The sequence below is a fragment of the Rana temporaria genome, chromosome 2 (assembly GCF_905171775.1).
Source record: "Rana temporaria chromosome 2, aRanTem1.1, whole genome shotgun sequence".
Lineage (NCBI taxonomy): Eukaryota > Metazoa > Chordata > Amphibia > Anura > Ranidae > Rana > Rana temporaria.
The window spans coordinates 405,486,501-405,501,133 of record NC_053490.1 but is presented as its reverse complement, the minus strand read 5'-3'; positions in this window follow the sequence as shown (position 1 = coordinate 405,501,133).

Genomic DNA, 14,633 nt, shown 5'->3' with positions numbered 1-14,633 from the left:
GCTTGGGCTCTGTTATTGTGACGGGTGGGGAACCACCTTAGGCGGTCCCCGGGGCGACCCTACTCAGGGTCCGCGCCGGAGGAGGGGTGCTATTCAAGGCCTCCAACAACCGCCCCTGGCACGTCCCCCAGGCCCCCCTGGTCCCCGCATCTCACATTGTGAATCACAGCGCTGATGCTGTCACTCGGTGCGCACGCGTGGGCTGTAAGCCCTGCCGCTTGTTGCCTTCCCAGCATTTTGGGGGCATCAACCATCACCCTTGTCAACAGCAAAAACTGTAAAAGTGCTTAACCATATAGAAAATAAAGGGGGAAGTTAAAAGGGAATAGGAGGGGGGGAAGAGAGAGAGAGAAAGATCGGAATCGCAGATGCATGAGGAATCCACCCCATCCGCACCGGACCACCAGTCGCCAGGATATCACGTTGAAAGAAAAACGGTTATGTTAAGCAATGTCTGCGGTCTACGCTCCGTAACATGGGGGGTTTACATTCCTGTTGTGACCTAGAGTTGGGTCTGCTAGCTTTAGCAGGGATTCGTCCAGACTAGAGGGGATATAATTGGGGTCTGAAAAATAAACTGTCCAGAGAATCCATCAGTGTGCATCTCTAGTACCTTTACAGGTTGCGATCCATTCTTCCGCTCCCCTGACCTTATTTATACTGCGTATCCACTCCTCTCTGCTTGGTATCTGCGTTTTCTTCCAGTAAATCGGAAGTACCTGCCAAGTGGATCGGAGAGAGGGAGATGTCAATCCCCAAAACTTCCTTAACCTGATATCTAACGTCTTCCCAGAAAGGTGCAATTATAGGGCATTCCCACCACAAATGTAGAAGGGTTCCCCAGCCTCCACATCCCCGCCAGCACTGGTCAGAGCTGGCAGGGTATATCCGTGCCAAATCCACAGGGACCCTGTACCAGCGCAACATCAACTTGTAATTTGTCTCTTGCATTATAGAATCGGTCGAGCTGGAGTGAGTCATCTGATATAAATGAGTCAATTGAGGACCTGTGAGCTCTTTCCCCGGGTCTCTCTCCCATGCCCGTATACAGACGGGCTTGGACGGAGAGAGGCCAAGGACCCCAGGAGTTGGAACAACTCCGAGACCATTTGTGAGATTGGTTCATCCGCTATTAACAGGCCCTCAAAAGGTGTTAGCAACGTGATATCTCTTATTGAGCTACCGGTCGTTTAAAAAAAGTGGTGCTACTGTCTATATCTCCAAAAGTTAATTTGCCATTTACCGGACCTGCCCGTTAAGGAGTCGTAGGGTAACAGTTTGCTGTTTCTTAAAAATTTCCCACAGCTAGCATTCTTGTCGTCAACCCACTTTACAAAGAAGTCCATGTTTTCCCCGGGGGGGAACCAAAGGTACCCACCCAGCGGCACCAGCGGGGACACAGGGGGGCCAGACCGAATATGCAGTTAATTTTGTCCCACATCCTGAGCGACAAATGCATCAGGGGGGTTGTGTCCTTCGACAGTCCCCTGTGTTCCCTCAAAAGCCACTGGGCATATGCCAGATTCCTTCCAGCCATGTATTTTTCCATTGTAACCCATAGTTTGGATCGGTCATGAAAGCGCCAATTGAGGAGCTATTGGAGGGTTATGACCCGATAGTATCTCAATAAGTCAGGGACGCCCAAACCACCGGAGCGCTTTGGGCGTTTCAAGACCCCTAGTGCTATGTGTGGCTTCTGGGAGTTCCATATGAACTTGGTGAACATGTAAGACATGTGGGCGAAGAAGGTCTTGGGTAAGGATACAGGGAGCATCTGCATGTAGAACAAGATCCTAGGTAGGATGTTCATTTTTATAATGTTTACTTTCCCCAGCCAGGTGAAGGCAGTTTTCGTCCAGTGTTGCAAGTCTTGTTTGACAGCAGATATTAACCTAAGGTAGTTTGTTGCGTACAGCGTGTCAAAACTGTCTGTTAGTTGTATGCCTAGATAACGGAGGAAGGTCGTAGCCCACGTAAAGGGGAATTCCGATTTTAATCTATCTGTCAGGTTCTGGGATAAGCATATGGACAGGATTCTGGACTTTGAGTAGTTAATTTTAAAGTTCGAAAGTGTCCCAAAATGTTGAAGCTCCTTCAGCAAGACTGGCAGTGAGATCAGGGGGTTCGTTAGGTGGAATAGTACATCATCCGCATAGGCAGAAAGCTTATGTTCCACAGTACCCACTGTCAGGCCTGTGATCTCCGCGTTCGACCTCACTCCACGCAACAAGGGCTCTAAATCCAATGCAAAGAGAAGGGGCGAAAGCGGACACCCCTGTCTCGTGCCATTCCTGATCGGGAATGTGGAAGAGAGAATGCCATTTATTTTGACCTGTGCACTAGGATCTGTGTATAGGGCCTGTATCCAAGTTAACATGTTGGAGCCTAAACCTAATGTGTCAAGTACTTCGCGTAGGTAGGACCAGTCGATGCGATCAAACGCTTCCGTAGAAAGTATTAGGTATGAAAGGGGATCTTCCTGCTTATTGGCCCAGTGAATGAGCTGGATCGTTCGAATGGACTTATCCCTGACAACAGTTGCCCTTTTGGACTTAACCAAGTAAAGAAACCTGTATCCTGCAAACTGCACAAATTGCTTTAAAGGGTTGAAGTTAAAATGATGGTTAGTAATCTCAAGGAAGAAATCCAACAAACTGAGTGCAGGAGTCCTTCTCTAACTTTCAGGGAAGTGATCTATGTTTATAAAATTCTGTTCAGTTCAGAAATGTTATCTTGCACACATACCTTTTCCAACATGCTCATGAATAACAAAAGGCATTGTCATATTGATGTCTTTCATCAGCCCCTTCATTCCCTCTTACACAGGAAACAACTTTTAGCAGCAGCCAATCAGCAGAGGAAAAATGCATGGGATTTTCTCTGCTCTTCATATATCTAAATACAAACGTGACAAAACGCTGCTAAACGCAGCAGATCGGATGTTTTAAACGTGGGTTACTATCTGTCAAGTTAAATCGTTCAGGAGAGGTTGTAAAAATGTCCATGTACATTAAGCCTTAATTGAACAAGCTGGGGTTAGAAGCTCATTGGTTTCTATGCAAAAGTGAGCCTGACTTTGCACTCTCCAGCTTTAGTAAACAAACCCTATTGTGTACTTAAAAGTTGGGTATGCCTGTAGCTTCCTTCTCAATGGAGAAAAAGGATCAAGAGTACCAATATATAGGAACCATAAACCCATGTTGGCCAAGTTAGGCCTCGTACACACGACTGAGGAACTCGTCGTAAATTAAACATCGCTTTCCTCGACGAGTTCCTTGTTAGGCTTGTCGAGAATCTTGACAAGCTTTCTTTGCGTACACACTGTCAAGACAAAATCTTGTTGTTCTCAAACGCGGTGACATACAACACGTACAACGGCACTATAAAGGGGAAGTTTGATTCCGCTGGCGCCACCCTTGGGGCTGCTTTTGCTAATCTCATGTTACTGCGTGTTAAGTAAAAGTTTGGTGAGAGATGATTCGCGCTTTTCAGTCTGTTACAGCATGACGAATGTGCTATCTCCATTACAAACCCTACTTTTACCGAAGGCACACTCCCATCTCATACTTTATTCTGAGCAGGCACGGGTTTCTAAGCATACACATGAACGTGTTTCTCGTCGTAAACCAGCTCGATGAGAAACACGACAAGGAAATTGAGACTCCCGACAAGGAAAAAGAGAACTTGCACTCGACCGTTTTCCTCGGCAAAAAAGCTCTGCCACCAAGTTTCTTGATGGATTCTGCCAAGGAAAGCGGTCGTGTGTACGAGGCCTGAAAAACTAAAGTGTACAGGGTCTCAGTGCACTAATGACTAATTGCTAATGCTGTCAACAGTAAACAGCTCCTAATGTTGGGTGAACGATTTGACCCAAGCATCAGTTTGGGTTGAACATTGTCTGCTTGCTAGTTCACCATACACCGAAATTGTGGGTGTTTGACCATTTGTTCGGCCCGCCGAACTATAACAGTGCACTGTGCTTCTGCATTGAAAGCCCTGATTGACTGAAGCAATGAAAGCTTTGCTCATTCAGGGCACATAGCACTGTCAGAGCCATGACTTGACACTGTAATGATGAATCATGGATATGCTGTGTGATATTGGCATGGAGAGAGATAGAACAGGCCTCTTATTCCGTGCTACTAGCAAGATAATGTGCTCTAGTAGTCTGTTGAGATTCTACTGTCAGTGTGTAGATTATCAGTTTAGTGTGAATCTAGTGATAGTGCAGTGTGAGTGTAGTGCGATCGTTCATTTTTACTTTAGTGTCATTTTATTTTGTTAGGGCAGATTTCCTGCAGTATATTTCAGTGCGTTACTGCACGTTTACCCCAGTATATTGCAGTGCATTGTTGCAGGTTTACCTTAGTATATTTCAGTGTGTTAGTGCACGTTTAATGCAGTTTATTTCAGTGCATTGGTGCACACGTACCGGAGTATATTGCAGTGCATTTCTTTACGTTTAACGCAGTATATTTCTGCACTTTTAATGCAGGATATTTCAGTGCATTATTGCACATTTACTGCTGTATATTGTAGTGCATTACTGCAAGTTTAACGCAGTATATTTCAGTGCGTTATTGCAGGTTCACCGCAATATATTGCAATGTGTTAGTGCACATTTAACACGGTACATTTCTGTGCCTTATTGCACGTTTGCCACAGTATTTTGCAATGCGTTACTGCATGTTTAATGCAGTATTTTTCAGTGCGTTTTTGTGGGTTAACCATTTTATATTGCAGTGCGTTACTGCACATTTAAAGCAGTATATTTCAGTGCATGATTGCAGGTTTACTAAAATATATTTTATTGCGTTAATACAGGTTTATTGCAATATATTTTAGTGTGTTAGTGCATGTTTAATGCAGTATATTTCAGTGCATTTGTGCATGTTTAATGAAGTACTAGGGGGAGTACAACTGGGGGGATCTGTAGTGGAGAAGGATCTTGGGGTTTTGGTAGATCATAAGCTCAATAATGGCATGCAATGCCAAGCTGCGGTTTCCAAAGTCCTTTCTTGTATTAAGAGAGGTATGGACTCCAGAGAGAGAGAGAGATATCATTTTGCCCCTGTACAAATCATTAGTAAGACCTCATCTGGAATATGCAGTTCAGTTTTGGGCCCCAGTTCTCAAAAAGGATATCGGAGAACTGGAGAAAGTGCAGAGAAGGGCAACCAAACTGATAAGAGGAATGGAGGAGCTCAGCTATGAGAAAAGATTAGAGGAACTGAATTTATTCACTCTTGAGAAGAGGAGAATAAGGGGGGATATGATCAACATGTACAAATATATAAGGGGTCCATATAGTGAACTTGGTGTTGAGTTCACTTTACGGTCAACAATGAGGACAAGGGGGCACTCTTTACGTCTAGAGGAAAAGAGATTTCACCTCCAAATACGGAAAGGTTTCTTCACAGTAAGAGCTGTGAAAATGTGGAACAGACTCCCTCCAGACGTGGTTCTGGCCAGCTCAGTAGATTGCTTTAAGAAAGGCCTGGATTATTTCCTAAATGTACATAATATAACTGAGTACTAACATTTATAGATAAAGTTGATCCAGGGTAAATCCGATTGCCTCTCGGGGGATCAGGAAGAACTTTTTTTTCCCTGCTGTAGCAAATTGGATCATGCTCTGCTGGGGTTTTTTGCCTTCCTCTGGATCAACTGTGGGTATGGAGTTGGGTGTATGGGGTTGTATTGTGTTTTTTATTTTGTTTGTTTATTTTTTTGTGGTTGAACTGGATGGACTTGTGTCTTTTTTCAACCTGACTAACTATGTAACTATGTAACTATGTAAAGGAAAAAAGTCATTTAAAACTACTCACAGCTATAATAAATTGTCGGGTCTCGGCAATACAGATAAAAGTCATTGAAAAAAACAGCAAAACCCCGAACCAAAATAAAAAAAATGCATGGGGGTCCCCCCAAATTACACATCAGGCCCTTCAGGTCTGGTATGGATTTTAAGGGGAACCCCATGCCAAAATTAAAAACAAAATGGCGTGGGGTTCCCCACAAATATCCATACCAGACCCTTATCCGAGCACGCAACCTGGCAGGCGGCAGGAAAAGAGGGGTGGAGGAGAGAGTGCCCCCCTCCTGAACCATGTTGATGGGGACAAGGGCCTCATCCCCACAACCCTTGCTTGGTGGTTGTGGGGGTCTGCGGGGGGGCTTATCGAAATCTGGAAGCCCCCTTTAATAAAGGGGATCCCCAGATCCCGCCCCCCATGTGAATTGGTAACGGCCTACCATTTCACCCAAAAAGTGTCCAAAAGATTAAAAATCACAGTAGACAGCTTGGGACAAGTCCTTTATTAAAAAGAAAAAAAAAGGAAAAAAAAATCCAGCAATGTAAATCCATTCTCGAGCGGAGGATGCAGAGAAAAAAAAACGTCGGCTCAATCTGCCTCCATGGGAGGCACCCGTGGAATTACGCTCTCCCGCGATGACAGCTCTTTTATAGCTCCCTCTGACCCCCTCTGATGCAACGAGAAACCGCTGGATTTTTTATTTTGTTTTACTTTTTAATAAAGGACTCGTCCCAAGCTGTCTACTGTGGTTTTTAACAGTTTTGACAATTTTTCAGGCCGGGATCTGGGGGTCCCCTTTGTTAATGGGGGCTTCCAGATTCCAATAAGCCCCCCACCCGCCCCCCTTTTCCTGTGGCCTGCCAGGATGCGTGATCGGATAAGGGTCTGGTATGGATTTTTGGGGGGAACCTCACGCCATTTTGTTTTTAATTTTGGCGCAGGGTTCCCCTTAAAATCCATACCAGACCTGAAGGGCCTGATGTGGAATTTGGGGGGACCACCACGCAATTTTTTTTACATTTTGATTTGGGGTTTCCCAAGGGCCTGGTAATGGACTGTGTGTACATGCCGTTTTTTTCAATGACTTTTATCTGTATTGCCGGGACCTGACCTTCATTATAGCCGCAAGTAGTTTTAAATGACTTTTTTTCCTTTAGAAATGTCATTTTGTGCAGGGACTGTTTTAAACACGGGACAAATGCACCACTTTACAGGCATACTATCGATCACCTAATAAAGTCACGTGATGTAGAGATACGTAGGGATTGGAGCGTTGGGTACAGACAGAGTCTGAAGTTTTAATACGAATTCGGCGCTCATGGATGTTTTATTCTACTTCACTACCTAAATGTGAGTTTTTTATTTGCTTTTTATAACATTTATTCATTATATGGAGTCACACTATGGTCTCTTTTTCGCTCTTATTAATGCTCCCATGATACATTGAGCCTTACCATTTGGACATATGAGGATCAGCTCACACTTTCACCTGTATAGCTGACACTCAGAGGGGGATACAAGTTCGGCACTCATAGATTTATGCTCGCTGTCCTTACATTCATGTGAGTGCATTTTCTCAAATATTTACCTGTTCGAGGTACCCTCACAGTGTCACGCTATATGCATTGCATATATCTTCTCTTTTCCATGACACACATTGGCCACTGAGAGCTGTCTTAGGAGTCAGGAGGAGGTGTTTTATCAGCCCACACATCCAGCTGCGATCAGGATCTCGGTTAGCTGTTTGGATAAGCAGCCGTGAGGTGAGCTGCCAGCACATCAGAGGTGTCATCACAGAAGATTTCATTTGTGCACATTGCAATTTTGGTGGAGGTGTTTTATCTAGACACTGTTCTGTGGAGGAATTACTGGACTGCTAGATTTGATCCTTATTTATGGACAGGACTTTATCACATGTGTGACTTTTGATAGTTTTGCACATCCCCCCCCTCCACCACTTATTTTATGCTTTTTTTGATGTTTGTATATGTAGTAGCCATTTTATTTTATATTTTCACTGTTAAATCTTTACAGGATTATAGGTGTGTGTTCACTTTCATCTGTATTGTTCATTATAGTATCATCAGATACCTTAAGAAAATATATATTTCACTGTTTAAGTTCACCCACGATGCCTTTACTTTGCATTCCCTTTTGACTTCCACCTTCCCATTCCCTCCCCCACAGCGCAGCTACCATACTTCACATTATAGACACCCCCCAGGTACGAAATTTAAAGGAATATTTCACTTTTATTGTTTCACTTTAAGCATTATTAAAATCACTGCTTCCAAAAAAAACTGCAGTTTTTAAAACTTTTTTTGCATTGATACATGTCCCCTGGGGCAGGACTCGGGTCCCCAAACACGTATTATGACAATAACCTGCATACAGTATTAACCTTTAAAATTAGCACTTTTGATTGTTCACGTTTGTGTCCCATAGACTTTAATGGTGTTCGAACAAATTCTTTGCCTGTTCGCATGTTCTGCTGCGAACCAAACCGGAGGGGGGGGGGGGGCTTTCGGCTCATCCCTAGCAGCCACCCTATTCCACCAGATTGTGGAGCGGTTATCTCCCATCCCACTTCCCACAGCTAAGGTGTGGGCCATTTTTAGCACATGTGCAGCTGTAAGAGAATTTCGGCTAACAGACACGCATCTGCACACAAGCACAGGCACACCAGTGTGTGCGCAAAGAGGGACTTGTATTGGCGCATGCGTGCGCACACACGTGCACGTATGGCCGCCAAGTAAGCCTATTTAAACTGAACACTGACACATGAGAATTGCTGAGTGGTAAACATACCTGATCTGTACCAGTTTCCTGTATCCTGACCTGGCATCACCTGAACCTTCCCTTTGATCTCCGCCTGCCTACTTGTAACCCCTGCTTGTGCTTGACTTCTCTTCTGCTTGATGTTCCTGTACCTCGCTGCCCGACTGTGTACCAAACCTGGCCTGTGTCCCGTCTCTGCCTCTGTCTCATGTCTCGGTACCTGCTCTGCCCGGATATTGTTGACCCCCTGGCTCACGTCCCGGATACGCTTCCATCTGCTGATCCAGCGACATGGAGCCCTGTTCCTAGTACCTGCCCAGCGCTCTTCAGCCACCTGGTTCCTGCCAAGACCCAGCCAGAGCCATCTGCTACATCGGCCCTCGTACCACTTTGTGTCCTTCACTCCCTGTCATCACTACAAGGGGTGTTGGACGGGGGGTGCAAGAGAATCCCGCTCTACAGCTCAATCTCCACTAGGGACGTGACAGCAGCCGATCACACTGTTACAATTTGCAAACTTTTCCTCAAGCAGATCAAGCAAGGCAAAAACACCAGCCATTTGGGTACCACATGCTTGACAAGGCATTTAACCTCCCACCAATCAGCCGTTGGCAAGAGCACCTGAAAGCCACACAAAAGAGATGCAATTCTGCTTCTCCTCACTCCCTACCTTTTTGTTCTACCCCCGCTATACCTCATGAACTCTCAGCAGCCTCCACTGACAGGGATGATGGTATAGAAAAGGGTGTCACCGGTCCTTGCAGCACATCTGCCAGTAGCACACCACCAGCTGTAGACTATATAGCAGGCACATTTCTCTGCCCAATATGCTGCAGCAAAAAATAAAAACAAATACAGTCTAAATCCAAGCTTATCAAAGCTGCTGGCTTTACAACTCCTGCCTTTCTGTCTGGTGGATTCTGGCCCCTTCCGTGATTTTGCAGAATGTGATGTACCACAATGGCAGGTTCCCAGTCGCTATTTCTTTTCACGTAAGGTCATCCCAGCTCTGTACCAATCACGTGGAAGGCAATCTTGTGGCATTGTTGGGCAAGGCAGTCAGCCACAAGGTCCATGTTCCTGCTGAAACGTGCAGCAAGCATGGTCAGGGATGCTATATTTCATTCACATCACACTTGGAAACTCTGCTTGCAATTCAGGGGGATGCAGGACAGGGGTCAGTGCCGCCACATTTCCATACAGTTACCGGTGATGATGCTAAATTTGTCAGCTCCACCCCTCTTCCTCTCTATGCCCTCCTCTGCTAAATTGTCCTATGAACCACCACTACCCCAAAAGCATTCAAGGGGCTATTCAATAAATCAGGCTAAAATATGCCATGCAGTGCTTCATCTAGTCTGTGCAGGGGACAGGAGCCACACCGAAGTAGAGATTCTTGCAATTCTGCAGTGGCAGGCCCAGAGGTGGTTTACGCCATGCCAGCTGGAGCCAGGAAGGGTGCTGTGTGATAATGGCACCTCCTGTCCGCCCTGTCTGTCATGTCTTCCACATGTCCTGAATTTCATGGTTTAGCATTTCCTAAGCAGGTACCCATGATTAGAAGATCTGCTTAAACAGGCCAGAAGAGTCTGTAGCCATTTCAGATGGTCATACACAGCCAGTGCTCAGTTGGCTAAAATTCTGTGGGAATTCCACCTGCCCATAAACCCTTTATCGGCCGCTAGCGGGGGTTAATAATGCACCGCTAGCGGCCGATTCCCGTGGCAATCTCGGCGGTATAGCGCCGCTATACCGTCACCGCAGCTCCCACTCCAATGTGAACGTCACGTTTTTCTGTATTTTTCGGCAGTTGCGTTTATGCTAGTTTTTTCAGAAGCAAAAAATTGGGTTCAGACGCAAAAGTTTTCGCGTTTCAGACGCAGATCGCGGCAAAACGCCGCTAAATGCGGCAAAACGCGGTACCAGCGTTTTGCCGCGATTTTGTTTATGGGCGTTTTTAAAGGTGACCTATTTTTTTACATTAGAAATCTCAAAAATGATGGCAGATGATGAAAAACCATAAAAAAACATACTAAATTTTAATTGCTTGCATTGCATTGTGGACAATCCACAACTTGTGGCAGGTGACGTGGCCAGGTGACGTGGCAAGTGGACAATCCACAACTTGTGGTAGGTGACGTGGCCAGGTGATGTGGCAGGTGACGTGGCCAGGTCACGTGGCCAGTTGACAATCCACAACTTGTGCAGGTGACATGGCCAGGTGACGTGGCAAGTGTACAATCCACAACTTGTGGTAGGTGACGTGGCCAGGTGATGTGGCAGATGACATGGCCAGGTCACGTGGCAAGTGGACAATCCACAACTTGTGGCAGGTAATGTGGCCAGGTGACATGGCCTGGTGATGTGGCAAGTGGACAATCCACAACTTGTGGCAGGTGACGTGCTAGGTGATGTGAACAGGTGATGTGGCAGGTGACGTGGCCAGGTGACATAGCAAGTGGACAATCCGCAACTTGTGGCAGGTGACGTGGCAAGTGGACAATCCACAACTTGTGGCAGGTGACGTGGCCAGGTGATTTGGCAAGTGGACAATCCACAACTTGTGGCAGGTGGCGTGGCCAGGTGACGTGGCAGATGACGTGGCAAGTGGACAATTCACAACTTGAGGCAGGTGACGAGGCAAGTGGACAATCCACAACTTGTGGCAGGTGCCGTGGTCAGGTGACGTGGCAAGTGGACAATCCACAACTTGTGGCAGGTGACGTGGCCAGTTGACGTGGCCAGTTGACGTGGCAGGTGACGTGGCCAGTGGACAATCCACAACTTGTGGCAGGTGACGTGGCCAGGTGAGGTGGCAGGTGACGTGGCCAGGTGACATGGCAAGTGGACAATCCACAACTTGTGGCAGGTGACGTGGCCAGGTGACATGGCAGGTGACGTGGCCAGGTGACGTGGCCAGTGGACAATCCACAACTTGTGGCAGGTGGCGTGGCCAGGTGACGTGGCAGATGACGTGGCAAGTGGACAATTCACAACTTGAGGCAGGTGACGAGGCAAGTGGACAATCCACAACTTGTGGCAGGTGCCGTGGTCAGGTGACGTGGCAAGTGGACAATCCACAACTTGTGGCAGGTGACGTGGCCAGTTGACGTGGCCAGTTGACGTGGCAGGTGACATGGCCAGTGGACAATCCACAACTTGTGGCAGGTGACGTGGCCAGGTGAGGTGGCAGGTGACGTGGCCAGGTGACATGGCAAGTGGACAATCCACAACTTGTGGCAGGTGACGTGGCCAGGTGACATGGCAGGTGACGTGGCCAGGTGACGTGGCCAGTGGACAATCCACAACTTGTGGCAGGTGGCGTGGCCAGGTGACCTGGCAGATGGCGTGGCAAGTGGACAATTCACAACTTGAGGCAGGTGACGTGGCAAGTGGACAATCCGCAGCTTGTGGCAGGTGATGTGGCAAGTGACATGCTAAATACACGTACACTGCTGCTCTCTCAGCTGCTACTCACTCTGGTCTCACAAAATGGCTGAAATGGTTAAATAATACTGTTTTTTGAGCTTAGGGAGGGTCTTATAATGTTTCTTAACCAAACGCTTATAAACGCAAACGCGGTAAAATGCGGTAAAATGCCGCAAAATTCGTGGCAAAACGGGCATTTTAAACGCCGTTTTTTTGCATTTGAAAATGTGTGTTTAGATGAGTTTGCATCTGTGTCTCGTGTGCATGGGGCCTTACTCAAAAAACAGTTCAGATCAAACTCAACATTCATACCTCTAGGTGTGAGTGTTCTCATGGTATGTATCCATTTGGATTATTTTTCACTGATACTCCTAACTTTATGGAAAATTGTAAAAACTGAGCTAAAAATATTGAAAGAAAATAATACAAAAGATGAACACCTGTAACCAAGTTACAGTATTTTCATAATGCAAGCTGCGATTAGCATGTAAATAATTGGTACAGGAAACATAGAAATAGAAAATATATAAATCGCGCTACCCCCAAACAATATGGTAATCCTAGTAAAAAACTTGATACGCCAAAATAAAAAATTACCCAAAAAATCAAATAATAATAAATGTATGTGACTAGTGACATATAATGATGTGACTCCTAATATGTCCAATAGTATAAAGCATATTGTGCCTATTAATAAATATAAGTTATAAAGTTACTATGAAAAATTGTTGATCTAAAATTCATATGACAAATTATATAGTCCATAAATGTATTAAATAGTTAATCAAAATTGTTGAACACCAGTGCTCTGTGACAAAATCCAAGATCTAAGGATAAACGTGTCCAAAAAAGTGATGATTCTCCACCAATCAATAAAATGGCTCCTTACCAGCTTACCTGGATCCCATATGACAGGGGATCATTAAAGCCTGTAGTCAAGGTTCTCACTTCAGACACGAAGCTCAGACAAATTCAGCATTTACAGCTATGAATCTCATCCAATATCAGTTGTGGATCACCAGCATATATACCTGACATGCAAGAGACAACAGTGGCTCCACATAGAGCATTAAACATATAAAAAGTTTATTAAAAGAATAAGTGTAATGCCCTGTACACACGATCACTTTTTGTGATGAAATAAAATGACATTTTTAAAAATGTCATTTAAAATGATCGTGTGTGGGCAAAATGTCATTTTATGTCTTCTGAAAAATGACAAAAAAAAAATTCGAACATGCTTCAATTTTTTGTGTCATAAAAAATGATCGTGTGTGGGCAAAAATGAGGTTTTAAACCCGCACATGCCCAGAAACAAGTTTTGAGACGGGAGGTAAAACTACCATTCATAATGGAGTAAGCACATTCATCACGCTGTAACAGACAAAAAAGCACGAATTGTCTTTTACTAACAAGTAACCAGCTAAAAGCAGCCTCAAGGCGAATAGAACTTCCCCTTTAGAGTGCCGTCACTTTGTTCATCATTTTTCAAAAACGATGGTGTGTGGGAAACATCATTTTTAATGATGAAGTTGGAAAAATTTAATTTTTTTTATGATAAAAAATGACATTTTTTTTCATCACAAAAAGTGATCGTGTTTACAGGGCATCACACTTACAAATTTGGCAGAAAAATAGGCCTTAAATCTGGTGTGCCGGCCAGTACACAAAATCCAGACACCTGTCCTGCTGGGGGATCGTTTGGAGCTCGAGGTGACATCAGTGCGCTGCTCCGCCCTATGTCTGTTTCGTAAAAAAACATACTTTTTCCAGGGGCTCCCTCATTCTTCAAAGTCTGTGAAAGGGGTAGCGCGATTTATTTATTTTCTACTCCTAAGTTTATGGCTACCTCTCCAAGATTTATTATATTTTTCAATACCCCAAAACAGCAATTGGTTAGGGTCCTTATTGTGCATAACAGCAAAATGTTTAGACACATTGTGTTTTGGGAAGCCATTAATTATATTCACTACATGCTCCTTGATCCTAACCTTAAGCGCTCTTTTAGTTCTTCCTACATATTGCAAATTACACTGCAACACGTTAACTACACCTTCAGTGTGGCAACCAATGAAATCTCTAATGTTGTATGATGCTAGATCACTTTATTTTTAACCCTTAACAGATGATTTTCCATTCCCAGAACCCTTGGGAGTAGTATGGGGTTGGATGGAGAGAGTTCCAGATACTGTAATCCTCAGTGACTCCGCAAACTTGCGGTGCATGGGCTCCCTCATTCTTCAAAGTCTGTGAAAGGACTCGAGAATATGTGGCATCAAGGAGAAAGATCACTGTTGGTTGGCAACCCTCCTTGACCACCGTTACTAGGGGAAGTTTCGGAACTCATTCCGTCCCCAACAGAGGGAGCATAAGAGGAGTTTATGTAACGCCTTTCCAAATTCTGGTAGGATACAGTCCAGTGGAAAATGTAGTTTTGAGACTTCTGTTGGCCAAGAGCGGAAGGTGGAAAGGGGGGCTGCCTCAGCGATGTAGTTAAAAAAGAAATTTAGTCCTCGGTGCCCAGGGCTGTCAACGTTCACATCCCATCCACCTAGGGGTAAAAACAAACATTAACGGCTTTCCAGTTGACGATCAACTGGGTTACTGGGT